This window comes from Microcaecilia unicolor, chromosome 1 (genome assembly GCF_901765095.1).
Source record: "Microcaecilia unicolor chromosome 1, aMicUni1.1, whole genome shotgun sequence".
NCBI classification, from domain to species: Eukaryota; Metazoa; Chordata; class Amphibia; order Gymnophiona; family Siphonopidae; genus Microcaecilia; species Microcaecilia unicolor.
The window spans coordinates 212,617,281-212,641,141 of NC_044031.1; the positions used below are offsets into that span (position 1 = coordinate 212,617,281).

Below are 23,861 nucleotides of genomic sequence, written 5' to 3' on the forward strand. Positions count from 1 at the left end.
TGCAGGCTTCTCTCAACTGCCACCAACACCCGTTTCCTAGGAAGCTCAACCTCGGCTTGCAATTCCGAGCAGCCCTCAGCCAATCCCAAGCCTCTCTCAAGATTCCAAATTTCATTGCTGACCAACGGAATGTTGGCCAGCACAACTAAATCCCCATTTTAACTACTGTTTTTCCATAGAAATCAATGGAAAAATAATTTATTTAACCAAAAACTCATTAAAAATCTAACCAAATTACCCCCAATTCACCCCATCGACTCAACCCCTTACTCGCAACCAAACTGTATTTTAATTTTCAAAATAAACATTTTAAATGTCCGCCCCAACAATTTTTCACCTAAAAACCCCTTTAAAATGCCAAATTTAATCAAACTCATATCAAAAATTAACCTACCACGTCGAATAAAAAAATTTAACCCCTCAAAAACACCCCCTAAAAATATTTAAAATCGAAAACTAACCTACCAGAAAAATCCACAAAAATTCCCCGATCCCAAATCTGCAAAAACAATTAAAATAACCTTAACACCTGATTTTAAAAAATTAAAAAAACAATTTATACATTTTTAAAATAAACTAATTAAAATTTTGGGCCAAATGACCCCTTACCTTTATCCTAATTTCTCCCTCACATGATGGCCACCATCGGATCCGGTCTCACTTGCCCCGATGCAAAAACGGAGTCCAAAAACGAAACAGCCCCAAAAACCGCCAAACGCTGGAAATCCGGTTCCAAAATCGAGGCCCAGGCTTCTAGGCCTCACCGGAGCTCCAGCAAAACCCATCGATGTACGCTCCTGATTCGTTCATGAGGCGCACGTCCCATGGGAGCGCGCACCCCCCTCGACGTACTCCTTCCTCTCTTCCTCCCGGCAGGTTAGGCCATGGGCAGGCCTTCCCCTGCCGGGATGCTGCCTCCTCCCTTCACCGGAACACTGGAGCGTCCCGGACTCCATCTGACCACCTTCCCCTCAAACGCTGGCCACTAAAAACAGCCGCAAAGCCAGTCAAGCCCCCCAAACTGGCCCGAGAACTGGCCACAAATCGGCATTCCTCACGCTCGCAACTCCTCCAAACCCCGTTGCCGCCCTCAACTACCCCAAACATGGCTGCAAAAATTGCGGTCCTATCTTGCCACCTCCGGCCTCCTCAGGCCGCCCACACCCCATGGAATCGGCCCAAAAAAAGAAACAGGCCCGGAGACACAGCAGCGCCTGATCCACCCCGCTGCGCCCGGCACTGCCTCATGCAGCTCCTCTTTCCTCCACCGCACTTCCTCCAGCAGGCCCACTCTCCTGACTGCAGCCTCTGGCTCCGAGATTGCCACTCTCTCTCCAGGCTTTCCCCTTAAGAAACCCAGCGACCCTCAGAATGGCGCCAAAAAACCAGCGCCCTCACCAGAGCCGACCCAAAACCGCCTTGCAGGCCTCCCGACCCCCAGAACGGCCCCGGAGCCCCAAGAGATCTCCCAGGTAATAAAAAAAAAATATTTTTTCTCTATGTTACACTATATAATTCCCCTAGCCTGTTCCCTTCTGTACCTGATGTATTATATTGCAATTGTGATGAAGTAAACATCCATCTAATGCTTTTACCCTTGCTTTCCCTTTTCTCCTGAGCACTTTATACCATTATTGATACCTTCAATGTGAAAAGATGACCCAGCTGATTGTAGCTCCTTCCTGGCCCTCACCAATGTGGTTTGGTTGTGGGTAAGGGTGTTTTGTGATCAGAGAACAAACATCGTCTGTGCGCTCTACCTATGGTTATCTGCAAGTTTGTACTTGGCAGATCACTAGTGCTAGACAACATGCCTATTATTTACACAACTCTGTGCTGTGGGGCTCTATGGTAAGGGGGGAGGCTGGGTGGGCATTTCTGTTGAGGAACAGAAATGCCCATCCAGCCTCTTCCCCTTACCATACAGCCATGCAGTTTGGAAGGAACAGCTGACCTTCTGTATGGCCACATTTATGACACATATGTACCAAAGTTTCTCTGTCACAGTTCACCTGTCATACAACCCAGATTGCTGCCTCCTCTCATATCAACCCCAGCATTTGATAATATGTAGTGCACAAAGTAGAGACACAAACCCTGTTATATGAAAAATATGAAATCATGTATTTAACTAAACGAAAAAATATAACTATTTACAAATTCCCCCCCCCCCCCCCAAAGTCTTTCAAGGGAGGCCACTTCCCCCTTCCTCGATGGCCTTGTGCAGCAGGCTAATGAGAAGCACCAGGAGAAGCCTCTGTGCCCTGAAGTGCTGCTCGTTTGCCTGCCGCATCACCGACACCTCCAGCCTTATTGCTGACACTTCCGGCAGCCAGCAGCAATCCTTGGTGGGCGGCCACCCAGGGTGGTTCGCCGCTGCGCATGACACCCCCCCCCCCCCCCCCCCCCCCCGTGTGCATTCTTGCCTGCTGGGAGCAGACGCGCAGCTGTCAGTTCCGCTGGTCCCCTGCTCCCTCTGCCCCGGAACAGGAAGTAACCTGTTCCAGAGCAGAGGGAGCAGGGAACCAGTGGAGCTGACAGCCGTGCGGTTGCTTTCTGAATCCCCCCTCCCAGCAGCGTGTACCCGGGGCGGACCGCCCCCATCGCCCCGCCCTCGGTACCTCACTGCCTGCAGCAACTGGTTTTGGCTATTCACCAGTTGCTGCAGGAGGCGCAGTGCTGGGGATGGGGCTGGTGCTGGGGATGATGTGGAGAGGGCTGGAAGTGTTGGGCCCTCCTCCTCAAGGGGAGGCATGTCATACCAGGGGTCCTCCTCCTCCTCTTCCTCCTGCTTCACCATCAATTCAGGCAGTCCTGCCTCTTCCTCCTGCTCCTCCTCCACCACCAGAGCAGGCAGTCTTGCCTCCTCCTCCTGCTGCTGGCGCCCTGTGTATGTAAAAGGATTGTCCTTGAGATCAACACATTCAACATGGCTTGCACAGTGCAGGAGCTGGCTGGCTGGCATGAGGCAGGAATGGGGAAAGGTGGGGTCAGTGGTGAGCCCTGGGCTAGACACATGGGGTGTGAGATGCATGAGATGACATGACAGGGAACCCTGGAAGCTGGTCTGAAAAAGGAGTACACTATAAGATGTGTTGGCAGGAAACACTCATTCCTCAGCAGCAGGTTAGCATTCTGAGTTGTGACTATGGTAGGATGACCATTTTTTGGGGGGGAGGGGGAAGAGGAGGGGGGTGGAAGCACTATTTCTTTACATTACTTTCAAATCGTGCTATCACATCCACTAAGAGCAGGACATCAGGCAAGAATATCATGAAACAGTATCCACCCCAGAAAGGGGGATACAGAAGTGAGGCATGTCATCTCATTCATCTCAGAGGAGGTTAGTTGGAAGTTACAGCCACACTCATGGGAGGGTAGCAGCAACCTCAGGCCTTGATCTGGGACAGAGGTGTTATGATATTGTACACGACATTTGCATTATTAAATAAATACATTTACAAATGAGTACAGGTGCCCTGGTTACAATACTTACGTCGAGCCCTGAGGCGCCTTCGCACGCTCCTAACGAGATTGGGGCTGTCCTGCCATATACGCCGGAACTGGCGTTTCAGGGACTCCAGGTCCCTCCGAATTCCAAAATGTCTACAAGTTTGTACACCAGGAGTCAGGGGATGGCCCTTCTTGCTTTCACAACACAAATTCATTTGGCAGCCAAATTGTAGAGACACACAACAGTGATTTTGGGGGGGGGGGGGGGGGGGGGGGTGGACATTACATTGGTACAGGTGATTTCATTGAGGTCGACATGAGGACAGAGAGTACCATTTGTGTGCAGTATTGTAAGGATGTGGGAATGTTTTTCCTTTCTAGTACATAGATTCTATTAATGAATGTGCATGTGCACATATCACTGATTACCCTTGAATGCAGACTAGTTAGTGCTTACATTGCTGAGGGAGCTCTTAAATGTGGTGCTACAGGAGGGGGACCTGATAGCCCAGGAACAGTGGAGGGGGGGGGGTGAAAAAAAACACTTACCTTTCCAGTCTTTGTCATATCTGTGTCCATGTTCTAATGGACACAGTCCTGGGGGGAAGGTAGTGGTGGTGCATAAACAGCCTGCACCGGTGCCTCAGGCAGAACTGCACCAGGAGCATACTCTCCACCAAACTAAAGTTGGGCTCGCGTCTAAGAGTCATGTTTCTCAGTGAATAACCGTTGGAAAACGTGCATCGCCTTATATGGACGCCCATGCGTGATGGACGTCCTTACATGCACAGTTACATATATGGACGAGTCAGCATGTGGACGGAGTTGGGGAGTTGTGTTGGAGAAAAAGCCCATAAACCATTGTTAGTCATGTAGGCTTGGAAAAGCCACCACATAGTTCTTGGTATGAACAGTATAGAATGGATCTATTCCTTGGGATCCTACTGCAACCTGGATTGGCCACTGCTGGAGACAGGAGGCTGGGCTTGATGGGTCTTTGGCCTGACCAGTATGTCATATCTGCCCTTCTTAGGACTGCAGAGACCTCTAGCGGTTCTACTGGTATTCTATAGTCAACTTTTATCTTACCCTAAATATTTTGGAACAGGGGATGTCCTTCTGCCTGAACTGACAGTGGTACAAGAAGTCACCCCTTGGACAGAAAGCTGGAGTAAATAAATACCAAGCCTAGTTTCTCGTCTTTGGCTACTGCTCCCTGGCCACTGTAGCATTAATGTATGAGGAAATTGTGATTGTCCAGCACAGCCAGTGTACAGAAGAAGAGAAGCAACATGGAAACAGTAACCAGGCGGGTAGCTACAGGTAGACGTGGGCTGGTCTGGGCCCATCCACTTTTGCTTCAGACACACCCAGCACCTAGAGTCACCAATTGTCTAACTGGCAGGGATGCCCAAGCCCTGCCAGCTGAAGAAACATGGAACTGCCCCAAGTCTTATAAAGGACAACAGTGAGCAACAGCAAGTTGAGTTGCTGATGCTAGCACTGTGAGCATGCTCATTTTCATGCATGCTCAATTCATGCACAAGAACAGAGCATGCTTGCAATGCCAGCATCAGTGAGTCAATGTGCTGTCACTACCTGTTGTATTTTAGCAGTCTTGGGGTGGTTCCAGTTTTCTTCAGTTGATGTTGCATAGAGATCTTCACCAGCTAAGGTTTTTTTTTTTTTGGAGGGGGAGGAAGAGAGGAGAGAAGAGAATAGAGAAAGGGAGTTAGAGGAAATGAGTTACCTAGTGAATACTATATTAATTTTTGTCCCCTCCCCCCATAAAAACAATTTGGTTCCGGCTACGCTTCTGGTAACAAAGCCATCTAGCTGCTTCCCTAGTTCCTGACTAGTTGCTGGAGGTACCCGGACAGAGACCAGACAACCACCACTGCCTTCACAGGAGAACAAGGAGAGAAGCAGTAAAAGATCAGGCTTGAATGAGAAAAAGGCGACTGAGAAGAGTCCTATAACATCTACAAGAATAAAGGAACAGCCTCCTGTGCATAGGCGCCCGGTATAAGAGGCTTGGGGAGGCTAAGCCTCCCTAGCCACAAGTTAACAGCACAATCAGCAGTTTCTCTGTCTTTCCTGCGCGACACTCACTTCAGGCTGGGCGGCTGGCATCGAGTCCTCCTGCTCCCTTAATCACTACCAGTAGCGTTAGCGATCGGCGCCATGAACTCAAAACAATCTGCGTGCACGTGGGGGCGGGACCTATGGGCAAAGGCAACTTTGAGAGGGTGCGACACCGCTTGAGCAGCCTCTCTTCTTGCGCGAATTCCCTTAGTACCTGAACCTGCTACTGAAAAGGGTGCGGATGTGTGTATGCCTGTCCTCACTCGGAAGCGTTAGTTTCCTTGTTTGCTTTGGTTCTGTCAATACAAGTAAGTCCTCTTATCGCTCTTTGCTGGTGTGCTCAACTGCATATGCTTTGATTTTCGGTTTCACAAAAAATAAGAAAATGTGAGACTACAGTTCATTATAAATTACTAGGAAGATATTTCTGAGATGTCTTGCGATCAAATTCTAAATCTGAAGCCTAGGTTTGCAGTTTATAAGTGTCCTGGATACAACATGGAGGTTAGAGGTGAGTAAATATGTTATTTATTTTGAGAAAACCAGGTTATTTGCTGTGACCTTTCCTTAAATTGAAGAATTTTTTATGTCTGAGTGAGCTTGAATACTAGTGTTCCCAGACCAGACCTACTATCAAATTCAAAAGGAAATTGTGGCACACCGCACATTGGATTTCAGGAGAGATGCTGACTCTGAGGCAGGTTTTATACTATAAGTCAAAATAAAAAATAAATATTTTGTTTCATGCAGATCTCTTTTGTTTAAACATAACTAAATGGGCTATAAGCCCCTAGTACAGTCCATTGGTTTTCTTATATTTTGTGATGACTTATACTGTGCCAAAATTGACATTTGAAAATAAGGATGTTTTGTTTCATATTGTTGACAGTCTGTGATGTTGTCCGTATGGGTGGTGTATTAGGGTCTGCCTAGTGTAATATTTATGGTACAGTAAGGTTCTGAGTGTGTTTTTGCACAAGTTTGTGCATAGCGTTTTGCAGTTGAGGGATTGTTGGCCTTATTGAGGTGACAATAAGTTTGTCATAACACCAGACATGGTTTGGTTTTAGAATATTTTGGAGGATCTGGTGTTGAATTGTTCCATAGATGTGTATGTGGTTTAGTGTTGGTTAAGTGCTTGAAATGATTGAGTTTAAAATATGATATGTCATTTATGATATATAAATCCATTTTTACATGCACATAGAAGCATTACTTGTCAATAACCAGCAACCCTTCCTTGGGACTCAGTCTCTCCTCCACCATGACAAATTTATATACCGAATACACTGCAAGAAAACTTTCACTTGCTAACCTTCAATCTCACTAATTAGAGTGGTACTTGTAACTTTTCACATTTGGGATGGGACACCCTTCGCTCCCCTAGAGTAGATTTATGGTGATGCACAAGTAAATATGGTAATTGTGGATGTAAGCCCTACTCCTACTACTACTACTAAAACATTTCTAGAGCGCTACTAGGGTTAAGCAGCGCTGTACAGTTTAACAAAGAAGGACAGTCTCTGCTTGAAGGAGCTTACAATCTAAAGGACGAAATGTCAAGTTGGGGCAGTCAAGGTTTCCTGAATAGAGGTAAAGTGGTTAGGTGCCAAAGGCGACATTGAAGAGGTGGGCTTTGAGCAAGGATATGAAGATGGGCAGGGAGGGGGCCTGGCGTATGGGCTCAGGGAGTTTATTCCAAGCATGGGGTGAGGCGAGGCAGAAAGGGCGGAGCCTGGAGTTGGCGTGGTGGAGAAGGGTACTGAGAGGAGGGATTACGGTTACGGGTAGGAACGTAAGGGGAGATGAGGGTAGAGAGGTAAGGAGGGGTTGCAGACCGAGTGCATTTGTAGGTTAGTATGAGAAGCTTGAACTGTATGCGGTACCTGATCGGAAGCCAGTGAAGTGACTTGAGGAGAGGGGTGATATGAGTATATCGGTCCAGGCGGAAGATGAGATGTGCAGCCGAGTTCTGAACGGACTGAAGGGGGGATAGATGGCTAAGTGGGAGGCCAGTGAGGAGTAGGTTGCAGTAGTCAAGGCGAGAGGTAATGAGAGAGTGGATGAGAGTTCGGGTGGTGTGCTCAGAGAGGAAAGGGCGAATTTTGCTAATGTTATAGAGAAAGAAGCGACAGGTCTTGGCTATCTGCTGGATATGCGCAGAGAAGGAGAGGGAGGAGTCGAAGATGACTCCGAGGTTGCGGGCAGATGAGACGGGGACGATGAGGGTGTTATCAACTGAGATAGAGAGTGGAGGGAGAGGGGAAGTGGGTTTGCGTGGGAAGACAATAAGCTCGGTCTTGGCCATGTTCAGTTTCAGGTGGTGGTTGGACATCCAGGCAGCAATGTCGGATAAGCAAGCCGATACTTTGGCCTGGGCTTCGGCAGTGATGTCTGGTGTGGAGAGGTAAAGCTGGGTGTTGTCAGCATAAAGATGATATTGGAAACCATGAGATGAGATCAGGGAGCCCAGGGAAGAGGTGTAGATTGAAAAAAGAAGGGGTCCAAGGCAGAGGCATAGCAAGGGCGGGGCGGTGGGGGCGGTCCGCCCCGGGTGTCACCAGAAAGGGGGGTGCCGCCGCTCCCGCTGCTCTTCATCCTGGCACCCCCCCCCCGCACCAGCCCTTTAAAAATAAATTGCCAACGCGATAGCGAGCGCAGCACCTCGTGTGCAAGTAAAAGAAGCGGATCCAATCATCTCATTGGGCCTTTCTTCACTATCCTGCCCTCCTCTGATGCAACTTCCTATTTCCTCTAGGGTGGGACAGTGAAGAAAGGCCCAATGAGATGATCGGATCCGCTTCTTTTACTTGCACACGAGGTGCTGCGCTTGCTATCGCGTCGGCAATTTCTTTTTAAAGACCGGGTGGCAGGGAGAAGACCAGGCAGGGTGAGGGTGGGGGACAGATGGGGTGAAGGTGGGGGGACTCGGATAGCAGAAGGGACTGGGTGGGAGACAGATGGGGTGAGGGTGGGGGCACTTGGATAGCAGAAGGGACTGGGTGGGAGGCAGATGGGGTGAGGGGGACTCGGATGGGCAGAAGGGACTGGGTGGGAGACAGATGGGGTGAGGGGGGGGGGCACTTGGATAGCAGAAGGGACTGGGTGGGAGACAGATGGGGTGAGGGGGACTCGGATGGGCAGAAGGTACTGGGTGGGAGACAGATGGGGTGAGGGTGGGGGCACTTGGATAGCAGAAGGAACTGGGTGGGAGCCAGATGGGGTGAGGGGGACTCGGATGGGCAGAAGGGACTGGGTGGGAGACAGATGGGGTGAGGGTGGGGGGCACTTGGATAGCAGAAGGGACTGGGTGGGAGACAGATGGGGTGAGGGGGACTCGGATGGGCAGAAGGGACTGGGTGGGAGACAGATGGGGTGAGGGTGGGGGGCACTTGGATAGTAGAAGGGACTGGGTGGGAGCCAGATGGGGTGAGGGTGGGGGGGCACTTGGATAGTAGAAGGGACTGAGTGGGAGCCAGATGGGGTGAGGGTGGGGGGCACTTGGATAGTAGAAGGGACTGGGTGGGAGACGGGGTGAGGGGGACTCGGATGGGCAGAAGGGACTGGGTGGGAGACAGATGGGGTGAGGGTGGGGGGCACTTGGATAGCAGAAGGGACTGGGTGGGAGACAGATGGGGTGAGGGTGGGGGGCACTTGGATAGCAGAAGGGACTGGGTGGGAGACAGATGGGAGAAGGGGCATGGAGCTGGAATTGGGGTCTGAAAAGTGAGCAGGAGGGAGAATGGGGACATGCCTGGGGCAGGGGTGGATGGGAGAATCAATGGATCTGGAACTAGGGGCAGCCGCAGGTGGGAACTGGGAGCAGAAAAGAGGGGGCAGTGAGAGAGGGGGGATAGATCCTGGATGGAATGGGGAGTGAGAGGGAGGGCAGACCCTGAATGGATGGGAGGGGGAAAGAGAGAGGGCAAATGGTGAATCGAAGGAGCAGAGAGAAGGGCAGACAGTGGATAGAAGGGAGTGAAAGAGCAGACAGTGGATGGAAGGGGGCAGAGATAGAGGGCAAATGCTAGAGGGAAAGGAGAGAGAGGGCAGATGGTGGATGGAAGGGGGGAGAGAGAGATGGCAGACTGGGGCAGATGGTGGATGGAAGGTGCAGAAATAGAGGGCAGATGTGGATGGAAGGGACATTAGAGAGGGCAGACACTTGAGAGCAGAGAGAGAGCGAAGACAGATGCTGGATGGAAGGAAGACGGTGAAAAGAAGATGAGGAAAGCAGAAACCAAAGACAACAAACAGTAAATATATATTTTTATTATTTTGCTTTAGGATATAGTATTTTAGCTGTGTTAATAAATGTTTATAAATAGAACATGTAAATAAGGTAATCTTTTTATTGGACTAATTTTAATACATGTTGACTTAACTTTCAGAGAACAAAACCCCCTTCCTCAGATCAGGATAGGATACTGTAACAGCACTATACTGTATTGACCTGAGGAAGGAGATTTTGGCCTCTGGAAGCTAAATGTATTAGTCCAATAAAATGGTATTATTTATTTTCTGTATTTGTTTTATTTCTATTTGTTAATTTGTAAAGTGGTGATTGGTATTTGTTAGTTTTTTCAAATTTACATCTGCTGTCTTTATATTTTGCACAGTACTAGGAGACATTTTCTGTTTCTGTGGTGTTGCATTGTATGCAGAGTCTGGCATCGGGGGTTCAGTTTAATTTTTGTCTAAATAGAAAGTTTATGATTACTTATTCTATAGTGGATTAGGGTGTATCTGTGTATGTGAAAAAGACATGGCTTTCAGTTGGCATTGACTGTGCAGGATCGACGATCTGTACTATTCTGTCTGGTTTCGTTTTACAATAGGTGAATTGATGTTCTAGTGCTCACTGTAGTGCTTAAGATGCTTTCCTTTTCCTTGTGTGACTCGTAGAAACGACTGCTTATGGTATGGTAAAATTGCTCTATAGGTCGTGAGTGTTTTGTATTCTCGGTATGCCTAGTACTGGATTTGGGGGGGGGGGGGTGTTAAAAAATGACTGGCCCCGGGTGTCAACTACCCTAGCTACGCCACTGGTCCAAGGACAGATCCCTGAGGAACTCCAAAAGAAAGCGGGATGGGGGTGGAGGAAGAACCATGAGAGTGTATTCTGAAGGTACGGTGGGAGAGATAAGAGGAGAACCAGGAGAGGACAGAGCCCTGGAACCCAAATGAGGACAGTGTAGCAAGAAGTAAATTGTGATTGACAGTGTCCCCAAACAGCCTCCCCAAACAGTTGGGCCACTGACTGCCTATGCTCCTGTGTTTTTTTTTTTGGGAAGGTATTCACTATTCAACTAATGAGTCTCCCAAACCTCAGTCTAATGTTCTGGCTGCCTCTCTGGGCATTCCAAGCCTCATTCTGGACTCACCAGAGATTTTTACTACACTTCTGTAGGAATCCCATAGCAACTTCTTCCATCTCCTCGGGAATCCTGTGGGAGTCTTGCAGGTTCTGTGGAATTCTCGCAATCCCCATTCCCATGTAGCTCTTTAGTTCCCATAAGATAGGGACCATTTACTATGCCTGTATTTTCAAAATTGGCAATCTTTCATCACTGGGTTCAAAATAAAGATTTTCCCTTAATGCTGGAAAGGAGAAACAATTTCTCATTATGTATCAGGAGGTGCTCTTTTTTTGGAGGGGAGGCAGATGTTTTTTTTTTTTTTTGTCTTTTCGTTTTAAAATGTTTAATAGCATTGTTTGATGTTAAATATTTCATTTTGGAATCCACTCAGTTAAGGATGCTCATAGATATGCCAAAGTCAGAGCTGATACTGCTAGGAGATTTGGAAGGATTCAGCGGCCAGGTTGAGTTTCTAATTAAAATGTTATTGATTGGGGGACAGAACCCTCCTTTTATTTTGTTCAGCTCTCAGGGCTTTCCTTGTTCCCCTTTGTCTTGTGGAAAGCACTGATTTTTTTTTTCCTTTCTGTGTGTTATTTTTATTACAAAAAAATAAAAACTTCTGAAATGTACCTTTCTTTTTAAGCTGCTGCTTGGATTGAATTTATAAAATGCAAAATAAGGGGTCTTTTTACTAAGGCACACCTTCGCAAAAGGACCCCTAAGAGAAGAAAGTATGTGCATATATTCCATATGAAAATTGTTCCAAGGAAAATATCCCAAGAAATTTAAACCTACCTTTTCTGCAGACACTTTTTTCTTGGGGGGGGGGGGCAAAAGAACTCCAGTTTTGAAAATAAAAAACTAAGCACATTGTTGCACCCCCCCCCCCCCCCCCACCACCAGTGTAACCCCACTCCGGAAATGCCTCCAAGAAAATGCTGGTAAAATTACGTACAGTGTGGAGTAATGCTCACTGTTACTCACATACAGGGTGGGCAATTTTCAGAGTGCATACTTACAGATAATGCCACTGAAAATCTGGGGATGGATTCAGTGAGCAGCACTAAACCAGGCAGGAGGAGCTGCTCCTACATGGGTAAGTACCGCTGAATATCAACCCATTAGCTTCATTCGACATTTGGGCAGAATATTCATCTTAAGTATGAGTTCTCCCTAGAATTTCACTTGCTACCGCTACTCACTATTAGACAAGACCTATTCATTTTGATAATTTTCTTATCTATCCAAGACATACAGTTAAACAACTAAAATGCTGCATCAGGAAATGATTAGAAGAGATGTTGGAGTTAGCTCTCCTGTCTCTTTACCTAAAAAGGAACTAAGAACTTCCGCTGGATTTGAGGCCAGAGAATTGGCAATGAATATGTAAGAAACATGCAGTATTTCTATTTGTTGCAGAAAAGGAACAGATTATTAGATGGCACTTATCAAGTTTTCCTTCTTCTCTGAATTTAGCAACTCTAGTCTGTTGTGTTGGAGAGGATGTGGGCAAAAATGCATACATTTTCATAGGTGGCACCTGTGTAGGTTTGCACAGGATCTATGGGCTACAGCAGAGAGAATTATCACATTTTTTATGTAGATATGTCACTTGTACCCAAGAGATTTGAAATTGTGTGTTGCTGCAAGTTATTCACAACAATAGATATATGATCATATAAATCAGCTTTTTTCAACCAGTGTGCCACTGTGATCCCCTACACAGAGATACCAAGTTGCACGCAGCCAGCTTTCCTCACACGCCGAACACCTTTCTTCACATGCATTCAGGGACCAGTCACCTCCCCACAGTTTGCCATCTCTCCCACTCTCCCTGGTCCAACATATCTCCCCATCCGCTATCTGGCACCTTCCCCCACAATCTCTCCCTATCCTAACTTCAAACTCATACCTGAGGTCCCCTGTGGCTTTTCTTCTCTGATGCTCCATCCCCTCTGACACAACTTCTCTCCCTTGACTGGGTCCCTCCTCACTGGAAAATATACAGGGCATTGTGTCAGAAGGGGGCAGGACACTGCAGAAGGGAAAATGCGAGGCCTGTCATAGGCGACCTCAGAGACAAGTTAGAAGGTGGGACACGGGGATGGAGAGTGCAAGAATGGGGGAGAGGTGCTGGACTGGGGTCTGGGGGGTGTGAGAATGAGAGAGAGAGGTGTTGGACTGGGGCTAGGGGAGTGTGAGAATGAGGGAGAGGTACTGGACTGGTGCTGGGGGAGTGTGAGAATGAGGGAGAGGTACTGGACTGGAGCTGGGGGAGTGTAAGAATGAGGGAGAGGTGCTGGATTGGTGCTGGGGAAGTGTGAGAATGAGGGAGAGGTCCTGGACTGGGGAAGCATGAGAGGGAGAGCAATTCTGCATGGGGAAAGGAGGGAGAGTGGTGCTGCATCAGGGGGGAAGGAGGGAGAGTGGTGCTGCATCAGGGGGGGAAGGAGGGAAAGAGATGCTGCAGTGAGGGGGCAAGGGGGGAGAGAATTGCTGCATCGGGGGAGGCAAGGAAGGAGGGAGGTAAGTTAGGGAAGAGAGAGATCCAATAACATGGGTGAGGAAGAGAGGGGGCATGGAGAGGGAAAGAGATGCTGGACTTGGGGTGGGAGGAGAGAGGTGCCAGGACCTGTGGGGAAAGGAGGAGGAGAAACAAAACTGAGTGAAATGTTGCACATAAAGGAAAGGGAAGAGGGGAAACATGCTACACATAAAGGAAAGGGAAAAGGAGAGACAGGCTGAGCATAAAGGGAAGGGAAGAGGGAGACAAGCTGAACATGAAGGGAAGGGAAGAGGGAAAACAGTTATATTTGATAACCTGTGAGCAGCATAGGCGGTCGGTGGCCCAACTGTTTGGGGAGGCTAAAGTCACAATTAATACCTTTTATTAAATTTAGATATTAGATATGTATCATATGTCAAAGAATAAAGTGGTTGCTCAAAGCATATACTAACCACAATCGCTCAACTACAAAACACTATGCACAACTTTGTGCAAAAACACACTTAGAACCTTACTGTACCATAAATATTACACTGGGCAGAACCTAATACACCAATATACCACCCATACAGAAAATGCAGACCGTCAACAATATTAAACAAGGATCATAATATCACAATTCTCATGTAGAGCCACAATACATCCTAATTCATGTTTAATTTGGGATAAAATGCCATACATAAATAAATAAATATAAACATTTAATGTTGAGCACCTGATTCTCAAAGTGGACATATTCCAAACACTATAATGAAAATAAAATTATCTTTTCTACCTTTGTTGTCTGGTGACTTTGTTTTTCTGATCATGCTGGCCCAGTATCTGATTCTGCTGCTATCTGTCCTCTTAACTCCGTTTCCAGGGCTTCCTTTCCATTTATTTCTTTACTTTCTGCCTTTCTTCTTCATTTCTTGTCCTCGCTCCCCTGCCCCCCCCCCCTCCAGCCATCCATACCCACCCATTGATTCTCTCCTCTCCCCTGCCCCCCTCCAGCCATCCACACCCACCCACTCACCCATTGATTCTCTCCTCTCCTCTCTGTTCCCGGGCAGATTTTCTAACAGGAGCTGCTCATCCAATCAGAGCACTCTATTTGAATGCAGATTCACATACAGACACTCTAATGGGAATTTTTAGTCAAAAACACTAGCTAAACCCTTCGTTTTTGGATCAAAGTTCACATTTTTGATCAGAGCCATGCCCTAGCATTAAGGCTGTAAACATTTCCAACAATTTTACCCATAAATATGCAAATGAGAACCTCCCAAAAACGGACTAATTTGCATATGGCTTGAGCAAATTTGAGTACATAGCATACCAATCCCACTTCCTAGCACCTAAATTCTGCAATTAGATTTAATGCAAATACTTTTAAAACTTATTTTAGCACTTTTAAAATTTCAGGGGTCAGTGCAAGTCTCTTTGGTGTGAACTGCTCATGTGCAGGAATCTATGATCCTAGTTAAATATCTCCCTGGCAACCAGGGGTGTAGCTACGGGGGGGCCTGGGTGGGCCCAGGCCCACCCAATTTCAGCTCAGGCCCGCCCACCCAGCTGATCTCTCTAGACTCGCAGCAGCGGTGGCACTAAAAGCATAAAGCAGCCAAGCTCTTCGATTCCGTCCTTCGCTTTCCGTTTCCTGCCCTCTCAGCGTCCCGCCTTCCTCTGATGTCATTTCCTTTCGGGCGGGCGGGACGCTGAGAGGGCAGGAAACGGAAAGCAAAGGACGGAATCGAAGAGCTTCGCTGCTTTATGCTTTTAGTGCCGCAGCTCGCCAGTTCGCAGCTGCGACTACAGAAGGAAGCCATTTAAAATCTCTGTTTCTACTCCCCTGCGCAGCCGTCGCCATTCACTTAAAACACAGCAAGCAAACCAGTGAGCTGCTGTGCTGCCTGCATCCACGTTGTCTTCTTTATTCAGCAGAGGGTGATGAGCAGAGGGAAGGATGGGACTGGGAGGGGTGGTGAGCTGAGAGAAGGAGCAGAAGATGGATGGGACTGGGAGGGTTGGTGAGCAGAGGGAAGGATGGGTCTGGGAGGGGTGGTGAGCAGAAGGAAGGAGCAGGAGATAGATGGGACTGGGAGGGGTGGTAAGTACAGAGTATGGGGAATGGGGGACTAATGAAGTGGGTGAAAGATGGGGGAGGAATTTAGGAGACTGGGTAAGGGAGAGACAGAGGGGGGAATGGGAGTGCTGGAGAGGGAATGAGAGGGAGATGGTCAAAGGGGAGAGGGGAGCATCAATGGACATGGATTGGAGGACAAGGACCAGGGAGAGAGGAGAAATTGCTGGACATGGAGGGGAGGGCAGGGGAGAGAGGAGAATTTCTGGATATGGATGGATGGAGGGAGGCAGGGGAGAGAGGAGAATTGCTGGATATGGATGGATAGATGGATGGAGGGCAGGGGAGTTGCTGGACATGGGTGGATAGAGGGCAGGGCAGGGGAGAGGAGAGTTGCTGGACATGGATGGAGGGAAGGGCAGTGGAGAGAGGATGGTTGCTGGACATGGGTGGATGGAGGGGAGGGCAGGGAGAGAATTGTTGGACATGGATGGAGGGGAAGGAAGGGAAGAGAGGAAGGAGATGCACATGGATGGAGGAGAAGGGAGAGAGAAGAAATGCTGACATGGATGGAGGGGAGGGAAGAGAGAGGAAGGAGGTGATATGAGGGAAAAGGAAGAAAGGAGAAAAACTGCACATGGATGGAGAAAGTAGGCAGAAACTGGATCCACTGGACAGTCAAGTCTGCGGAGGACCCAGCTTTTACTTACGGATGTAGAGCAAGAAATTAAGAAGAAAGGAGGAAAGTAAATAAATAAATGGAAAGAAAGCCCTGGAAACGGAGTTAAGAGGACAGATAGCAGCAGAATCAGATACTGGGCCAGCATGATCAGAAAAACAAAGTCACCAGACAACAAAGGTAGAAAAGATAATTTTATTTTCATTATAGTGTTTGGAATATGTCCACTTTGAGAATCAGGTGCTCACATTAAAAGTTTATATTTATTTATTTACTTATTTATGGCATATTATCCCACATTAAACATGAATTAGATTGGAACCTGGGATCATTTAATTTTTTTTTCCTGGAGAGAGTAATGCATTGCCTCCCCCCCCCCCCCCCAGGCTCTCTCCCCGGCTATAGCCAGCTCTGCAATTTTGAGGGGAGGTGGATGGGGGGGGGGGGGGGCGCAGAGGTGGACCGGGGAGAGAGCCTGTTGTTAACATTTACCAGCAAACCACTGTCTAGTGCCCACCCATCCAACATGTTGGCCCACCCAAAAATTGACTTCTGGCTACGCCACTGCTGGCAACCCAGGACACCTCCAGCCAACCCCCCTGCTCTGCTCTCCCAGCAATAAGATAATCAAATTACAACTGGTTATACACAAGGCTAGAGACTGCTTTCACACAGCTGCTGCTATTTAAACCCCCCCCAGAGCAGCAGGACTCGCAGGAGAACTACTACTAATACTATTTAGCATTTCTATAGAAACAGCTGATCCATCCTGCTGTGGCTGGGGAGGCATAGCCTCCACAAGCCTCTTATACCAGGCGCCTATGGTGAGCAGGTATATTTCCTGTATTCTCCAGACACTATTCAGGAAGTGAATAAACGTTTAGATTGTCTTATAATTGATCCATATTCAGTTACTTGTTACTGTTTGCTGATTGCACCTTTTCTGTTCATTGTTCTAATTTAATCATGACAAACATTTTTAGTTTATTGCCTCTGCTTGTCTGGACTGACTAAAAATCCTGGTGGTTTGTGTGTTGGGTCTGTGTGTGCTTTCTAGGAACTATGGGTCCACTGGGAGTATGGCCCCAGTAACCTAGAAATCAATGAGGATAATTTGAGAGTGGGAGACTCGCCCAGAGGCAATTGGGACCCAGTCGGTGGGAGGAGGGTGCTAGTGTAGAGCACAAACGGCAGGTGCAGATGAACCTGAGCTGTGCGGGGGTTCCACTCTCTAAGTGTCTGCGGGGTAGCCCCAGGTGAGTGGTTAGGCATTCTATGACAGCATTAAACAAAGGTATATTGTTCTTTCTATAAGCTCTTTTATTATCCTTCTGTACCCTATATGTCTGATAAGAATTCCTATGCACAGTTACTCATCATCTTGGAGGCAGCAATCCTAAATTCCAGCAGCCTAATGCATATGTTCAATTCAGGTCTGAATCTAATATTGAATCACACCATGTGGTGATCACTGGCAGAGATGCCAAGTCTCACTCATAAGGAAAGAGAGTCACACTCATCTGAAGTTTCTCTAATACACTCTTTAAGCCCTTTCTCACACTTGTGATGCATTAATCCTGATCTCTACTTTCATGAGAGACAAGCCTAAGAGATGAAAATCCATGTTGCTCCACCAGTAGGATGAACTTTGAGCACACCTTCCTCTGTAAGGGACAAGGATTAGATGTACTGCCTTTCTGTGATTAGAATCAAAGCAGTTTACATATAGAGGTCCTTTTTTTGTACCTGGGGCAATGGAGGGTTAAGTGACTTGCCCAGAGTTACAAGGAGCTTGCAGTGAGAACTGAACCCAGCTCCCTAGGTTGTCAGTCCTCTGCACTAACCATTAGGCCACTCCTCCACACACTTTTTTTGGGCCTAACAAATGACCAAAGTTGAGAGGCTATTTTAGTTTCTTTGTATATGAGTACAGTCTTTGATATAATCAATCATGATCTTCTGGACCAAAGGCTTTTTGAGTCTGGTATTCAAAATGTCATGCTCACTTAAATCATTTCTGAAAGATCATTTGTAATTCAGTGGAGGGATACCTGTCAAATGTGATGCCCATTAGAAGTGGGGTACCTTGGGGATCAATTCTAGCTTCCACTTTATTTAACATTTTTTTTTGATACCTCTAGCAACTCTAATCAAGACTATAGTAACAGTTGTTATTTTTATGCAGATGATTTACAATTAGTTGCCTTTATTGATTCCTTTGAAAGGAAAAAAGATACAAGGAACAGAGTACATACCACAGCAAAGTCAAAGCAAGTTTACTCTTCACTTCAGCCTTAACAGTACATTGGCTATTTTATATCAGTCTTTGATATAATGGGCAGGTTCCTTTCACTCATCCTTGGCCTGAATCCAAAAATAAAACACTAAACAAGAAATCTAGAGATAACAGGAACATAGACAAGGAAACCAGTGATAATAGGAATACACAACCAGCTGGACCATGAAATCAGAAGCACAGACAAAGGAAGCAGGAAACAGTGCCATCTGGAATCCAGAGCATAGACAAGGAAGCATGGAAAGCATGAACAATACAGACAGCAAGGGCCCAGGCCAGCTGGAATATGGCAAGCTGGCTGGTTGGAATCTAGAACATGGATATCACAAATAATATCCCAATGCTGGTCCAGTCCAGAAGCAGGACAGATAAACTCTTGCCTTCCCACAAAGAAGAGATGGGAACGTACCTCCTCCTATCACATATGATGTCAGCCATGGGATCTGCATCTCCTGAATAAAGGCCACAGACCCACTACTGTGGCAAGGGCTTTCTGCCTCATTACAGTGCAAAGATGTGTAGTAGGACTAAAGGGAGTAGCCTTGCCTAGAGAGGGACCAGAAGAAGTGAAAGTAGAGCCAAACAGACAAGTTTCTGTATTTATTTAGATTTTGCTCACACCTTTTTCAGTGGTAGCTCAAGGTGAGTTACAGTCAGGTACATGGCGTATTTCTCTGTCGCTGGAGGGTTCACAATCTAATTTTGTACTTAAGGCAATGGAGGGTTAAGTGACCTGCCCAAGATCACAAGTAGCAACAATGGGATTTGAACCAGCCACCTCTGGATGTTAAGACTGGTTTTCTAACCACTAGGCTTCTCCCTCCACTCCCAGGTAGGTGTATGTGGCTGTTATTGACAATGCTGCATCTATTTGAGCTCAGGGCTGGAGTAGGCCAGAATGGAGAGATTAATTCAGCAGCAGAAAAAGGTTGTGCAGACACATTGCAGGCAACAGCAAGCCTTTCAAAAAGCTCTAGAGCTCCATGGGTTCAGGTATCTCAAGCAGTGCTATGTGCTCAGCTAAACCAGCTGGCACCAGTTAAGCTCAAGGTGACCCACAGACTATTTTTTAGTAAAGTTTGAGTGAAATGCCCATTTAGTAGATTGGCCAGAAGAGACATGGACTTCCTATTTAGGCAACTAACTGGCAGTAACCAAACTGCTTTTCAAGCTGCAAACCCTGATGGAAGAACCTCATATGCAGAGATTTAAATAACAATTCTGGAGTGATCAGAGTGTAGCCCAGAAGCTTAGCAGCAGCAGTTTCAATGGAAAACTCTGCAGTACCAGAAAAGTTCCAGCAATTTGTTCTACAGGTTGAAGCAAGTAGCTTGGACTAGCCTTCAGACAGCCAAGATGATATTGTTGAACAGTTCCTAAATAGCTTAAATACTCTATGTGGCAGCAGATACATCAGAATTTGAATCTTTCTCTAGAGGAAGGCCTATGTCTACCTATCAGCCTCAAACCATCTCGGGCCATGGACTGCATTGATTGTGGGGACAAAGGCCGTTTTGCAAGGGAGTATCCAGTAAATAATTGGGGACTGTCCCTTACCTGTAATTTTGTGTATGGTCAAGGCTCAAAAGGTTAGAAGTTCATACTTCGAATGGAGTTGGGAGGGTATCCTACCTAAGCCCTCATAGATGCAGGAAATGTCAGGACTCGTGTTCAGAGGGATTTCCACATGGGACTCATTATGAGCATTTAATGTTTCATGTGTGTCCATGGGGACCAATGGCAGTACCTGATAACCCAGGTCATGTTGTAAATAGGGGACAACCAAATCAACCTGGACATAGGAGTGCTTCCTACTTTCCCATATCCAGTCATCCTGGGTTGAGATTACCTAGACTTCGAGAAGCTATGAACTCAATTACCTAAACTATGGCAATAATCTCACTAGGAGGAAGACTGAAATTTCAGACAACTATGGGTGCCTACAGAAAAGGGCTTTCATAAAGAGAAAATATCTCGGGTACCTTTATGTAATCACCCCACTGGCCCGACACTGGAAGAAGATCCCTTGTTAAAGAAAAATTAGGAATGTTTCTTGAAGAATGAATATGGAGAACGAAGGCTGACCCAAACCCTGACTTGATGGTCCAGAACCCAGGAAAGGTACAAAAGTGGTGGTGCCTCAGAAAATCTTCAAGCAGGGGACAATCATAATTGCAGAAACCAGTGCCCGAGGGGATCCACCTCAAACAAAGCTGCACATCCATATTCTGTATAAATCTTTATTCTTCCAGATGCATTCCCAGTCTCCAGTATACCCAAGACCCCCTTCTCTGTGCCATTCAGCCTATATCTGTTGTATGCAAATAGCTACTTGCCTAAACCTTTTTTTGACTGCTTGAACTGCTGTTGAATGACTATCTTGCCCATTATTAAATCATTTACATCTAGGTACACAATCAAATGCAGTGTACACTTCCTTCATATTTCTCCAGTTAATCTATGAATCATTTGCTCCTCACTGCAAACTATGGCACCCAGAACACACTGAACCTTCATTTCCCAGAGACCATGTCTCAGTTCTACACTATGGATTTCCTTATCAGAATTTGTTTTTTCCTCTTTGGCGTTTCTTATATTCTCTTTCAGGATCATTGCTGTGGTGGGCCTTCATCTTCAAATTTAAGCCCAATTCTGAGTGCCCCCAATGGCTGCTTTTAGCATCACAAGCATATTGTGATGCTAAAAGCAGCCATTGGGGGTCATTATGTAGAGTAGCTGGATGTGAACAACATCTGTGATTTATTTATTTAGATTTTGTTCACATTACGGTGAGTTACATTCAGGTACATTGGATAGTTCTCTGTCCCAGGAGGGCTCACAATCTAAGTCTGTACCTGAGGCAATGGAGGGTTAAGTGACTTGCCCAAGATCACAAGGAGCAGCAGTGTGATTTGAACCAGCCACCTCTGGATTGCAAGACCAGTGCTCTAACCACTAGGCCACTGCTCCACTCCTGTTTATGAAACAAAGTTGTCTCCGTGCCTACTGTATCATAATCTTCCTTTATCAGATAAACCTATGTACCAGTTCTACTACTATAAATGGTTCCTGAGGGCTCCTTGAACCCACATTTTATCATCTCTAGTATAGTAGTATAATATAGTTTCCTGCTTACTGTGAGTTCGGCTGCTCCAGTTACAAAGATTTGTTTCTGAAACCTTCGGTGTTCTCTCTACGTTGTCTCCCATCTCACTGTGCTTCAGTATGTGTGTACTTCAGCAAAAGATGTCATGGTCTGAAATGAGGTCCAAAGTCTTATTTAATATTAAATGAACTCACAGCCAGCCACAGAAGAAACAGACTGAGGTTAATGCATAATGAAATCCATTCATAGATGCTTTTACACCTCCACGACTGATCAAACTCCTTCACTATATCTAGAAAGGTTTTGTGTTTGTTGGGTTTACCATCCCCATTCATTCTGAAAAGTTATTGCTTATGAATCTATACAACTATGCTTCTTTCTCATTGGCACTTATCCTCATATGCAGTATCTCTGAATATTCTTATTATGTGCATAGTACTCACATAAAGCTTTGTATTTTTCCTTCTCCTGGAGCAAGAATCCACTAGTATATGGCATGGTTCTCCTTAGGAGTTAGCAGTGCTCAACTAAGGAAATGCACAGCTCAAATATTTAGCTTTCTGGTGACACAGTTCAGTGGAACTGTTTCTAATCCATCTCATAGACTTTCTAAAACTTATACAGGCAGGTGTCCCTCTGCACATCTGCTCTCCATCCAATTTCACACTCTCGTTTAGTAGAGAGGTGTGGTAGCCATGTTAGTCCACTCTTAAAGGTTATCAATAGAAATCAAACAAAATAAAACATGGAAAAGAAAATAAGATGATACCTTTTTTATTGGACATAACTTAATACATTTCTTGATTAGCTTTCGAAGGTTTGTAATCTGAACAAGCTCCATTCATCCAGACCATGCAACATTAAAACTCTGATTATGGTTGACTAGATGATACTGTTCTGAAAAGTAACTAGGGATTACACTAAATTTGGCAATTTCCTTTTGTAACAAGGCAGGGCTGAAGTTCCTAAAAAGCTTTCCTGAATGCTGCTGCACAACAGATATTGCACTGCACTATTTCCCCATCCTATAATTTACTGTGTGGCAGTGAACTCAAGTACACCAGCAATAGCACCTAGTTCTGCAAATCCTAAATGAGCACGCACACCAGAAGTCCTCACTGCACTGCTCCCCTTTCTTTAGGGATCAGCTTTTATATAAAAAGATCTTGGGGGAGAGGGAGAACAGTAGCACTTATTCCAACTTAAATAGCACAATAGCTCCTATGATAAATGCCAAATAAAAAGCAGTGACTATACACTGGTATGTGACAGGTTTCCAGTTCAATCTGAGTCCACTGGGGCAGGGGGTGCTGTAGAGGGCCATCCATAGCCCCTGTGGAGAAAGGCATTATACCTAGTTGCAGGATTCAGGGACCATGATTGCAGGGTTCCAGTCACAGGATAGTCTCTGCAATTACCAGAAACAGATATATTGAGGGGGTGGATGGGGAGGGGAATATAAAATAAGGGTGAAACAATCCTAGGTAATTTTGAATGGAGGCTCATGGTGCCAGATCCCAGCCTGGCTCCAATCTGAGCATGAAGTACAAAGGAGCAGGAAGAAATTGCTGTGTCAAAAAAAAAGAAAAGAAAAGAAAAATTAGAACTGACTTCCAGTAGAGTCTCTGTGCAGGGCAGGTGTGATTAACTTCGCTCCATGACTCCTTCACTGTACTCCCTCATTTTGTGCCACTGTAGCCTGGGATTTTGACCTGCCCTGGGGAGTTCTAGGGGTGCTTCTGAATAAGCAATTTTAAAAAATGGGATAAGATGTGCCATCCTCGGGTCTCCTTTTTGGTTGGGGCCCGGGTGACTCCTGCTTGGCTTGCTTCCCTGAGGAATAGCCAGAGTCCTATGCTGTGATCAGAAGGCCTTCTTAGCTTGCTTACTCCACAATAATAGAGGAAACTAGTGAGGTTACCGCTCCCTTCCTTTCTTCGTGCCATCTGTCCTTTATTTATTTTTTTATTTATTTTGTAGCATTTGTATCCCACATTTTCCCACCGATTTGCAGGCTCAATGTGGCTTACATTTGCCGTAATGGTGGTTGCCATTTCCGAGTAACAGAGTACAAACGTCGTTGCATTAAGGTGCATACATACATGTCTTTATCAGGGTTCGGTAACAAAACCAGAAGGCACTGACAGATTCTCCAAGTAAATTTTTCTTTAATCAGTTTATTTCCAGAAAACCACTTGACACAACCCTGCTCCACGTTGGTAGTGCTAACACAGCTTCATTCCTCCTCTCCTGGTTTAAAGTAACAGTTAACGCCCAATACTGCTGCACACAGAGTTTTCAGGCACCACAG

At 46.3% G+C, this 23,861-nt stretch overlaps 1 protein-coding gene across 5 annotated transcripts in view; it reads right to left on the reverse strand.

Moving 5' to 3' along the window:
- The window catches only part of GPR141 (G protein-coupled receptor 141), a 43,070-nt gene that overhangs the window by 14,522 nt on the left and 4,687 nt on the right, over positions 1 to 23,861 (reverse strand). For 2 of the 5 annotated variants that reach the window (XM_030204049.1, XM_030204058.1), the window contains exon 2: positions 21,581 to 21,700. The gene's annotated coding sequence lies outside the window, so the exon portion shown is untranslated. Of the gene's footprint in view, positions 1 to 12,813; positions 12,895 to 21,580; positions 21,701 to 21,993; positions 22,014 to 22,319; positions 22,393 to 23,861 lie in introns of those variants that run through there. The other 3 variants (XM_030204086.1, XM_030204068.1, XM_030204077.1) reach the window with 3 other exon arrangements.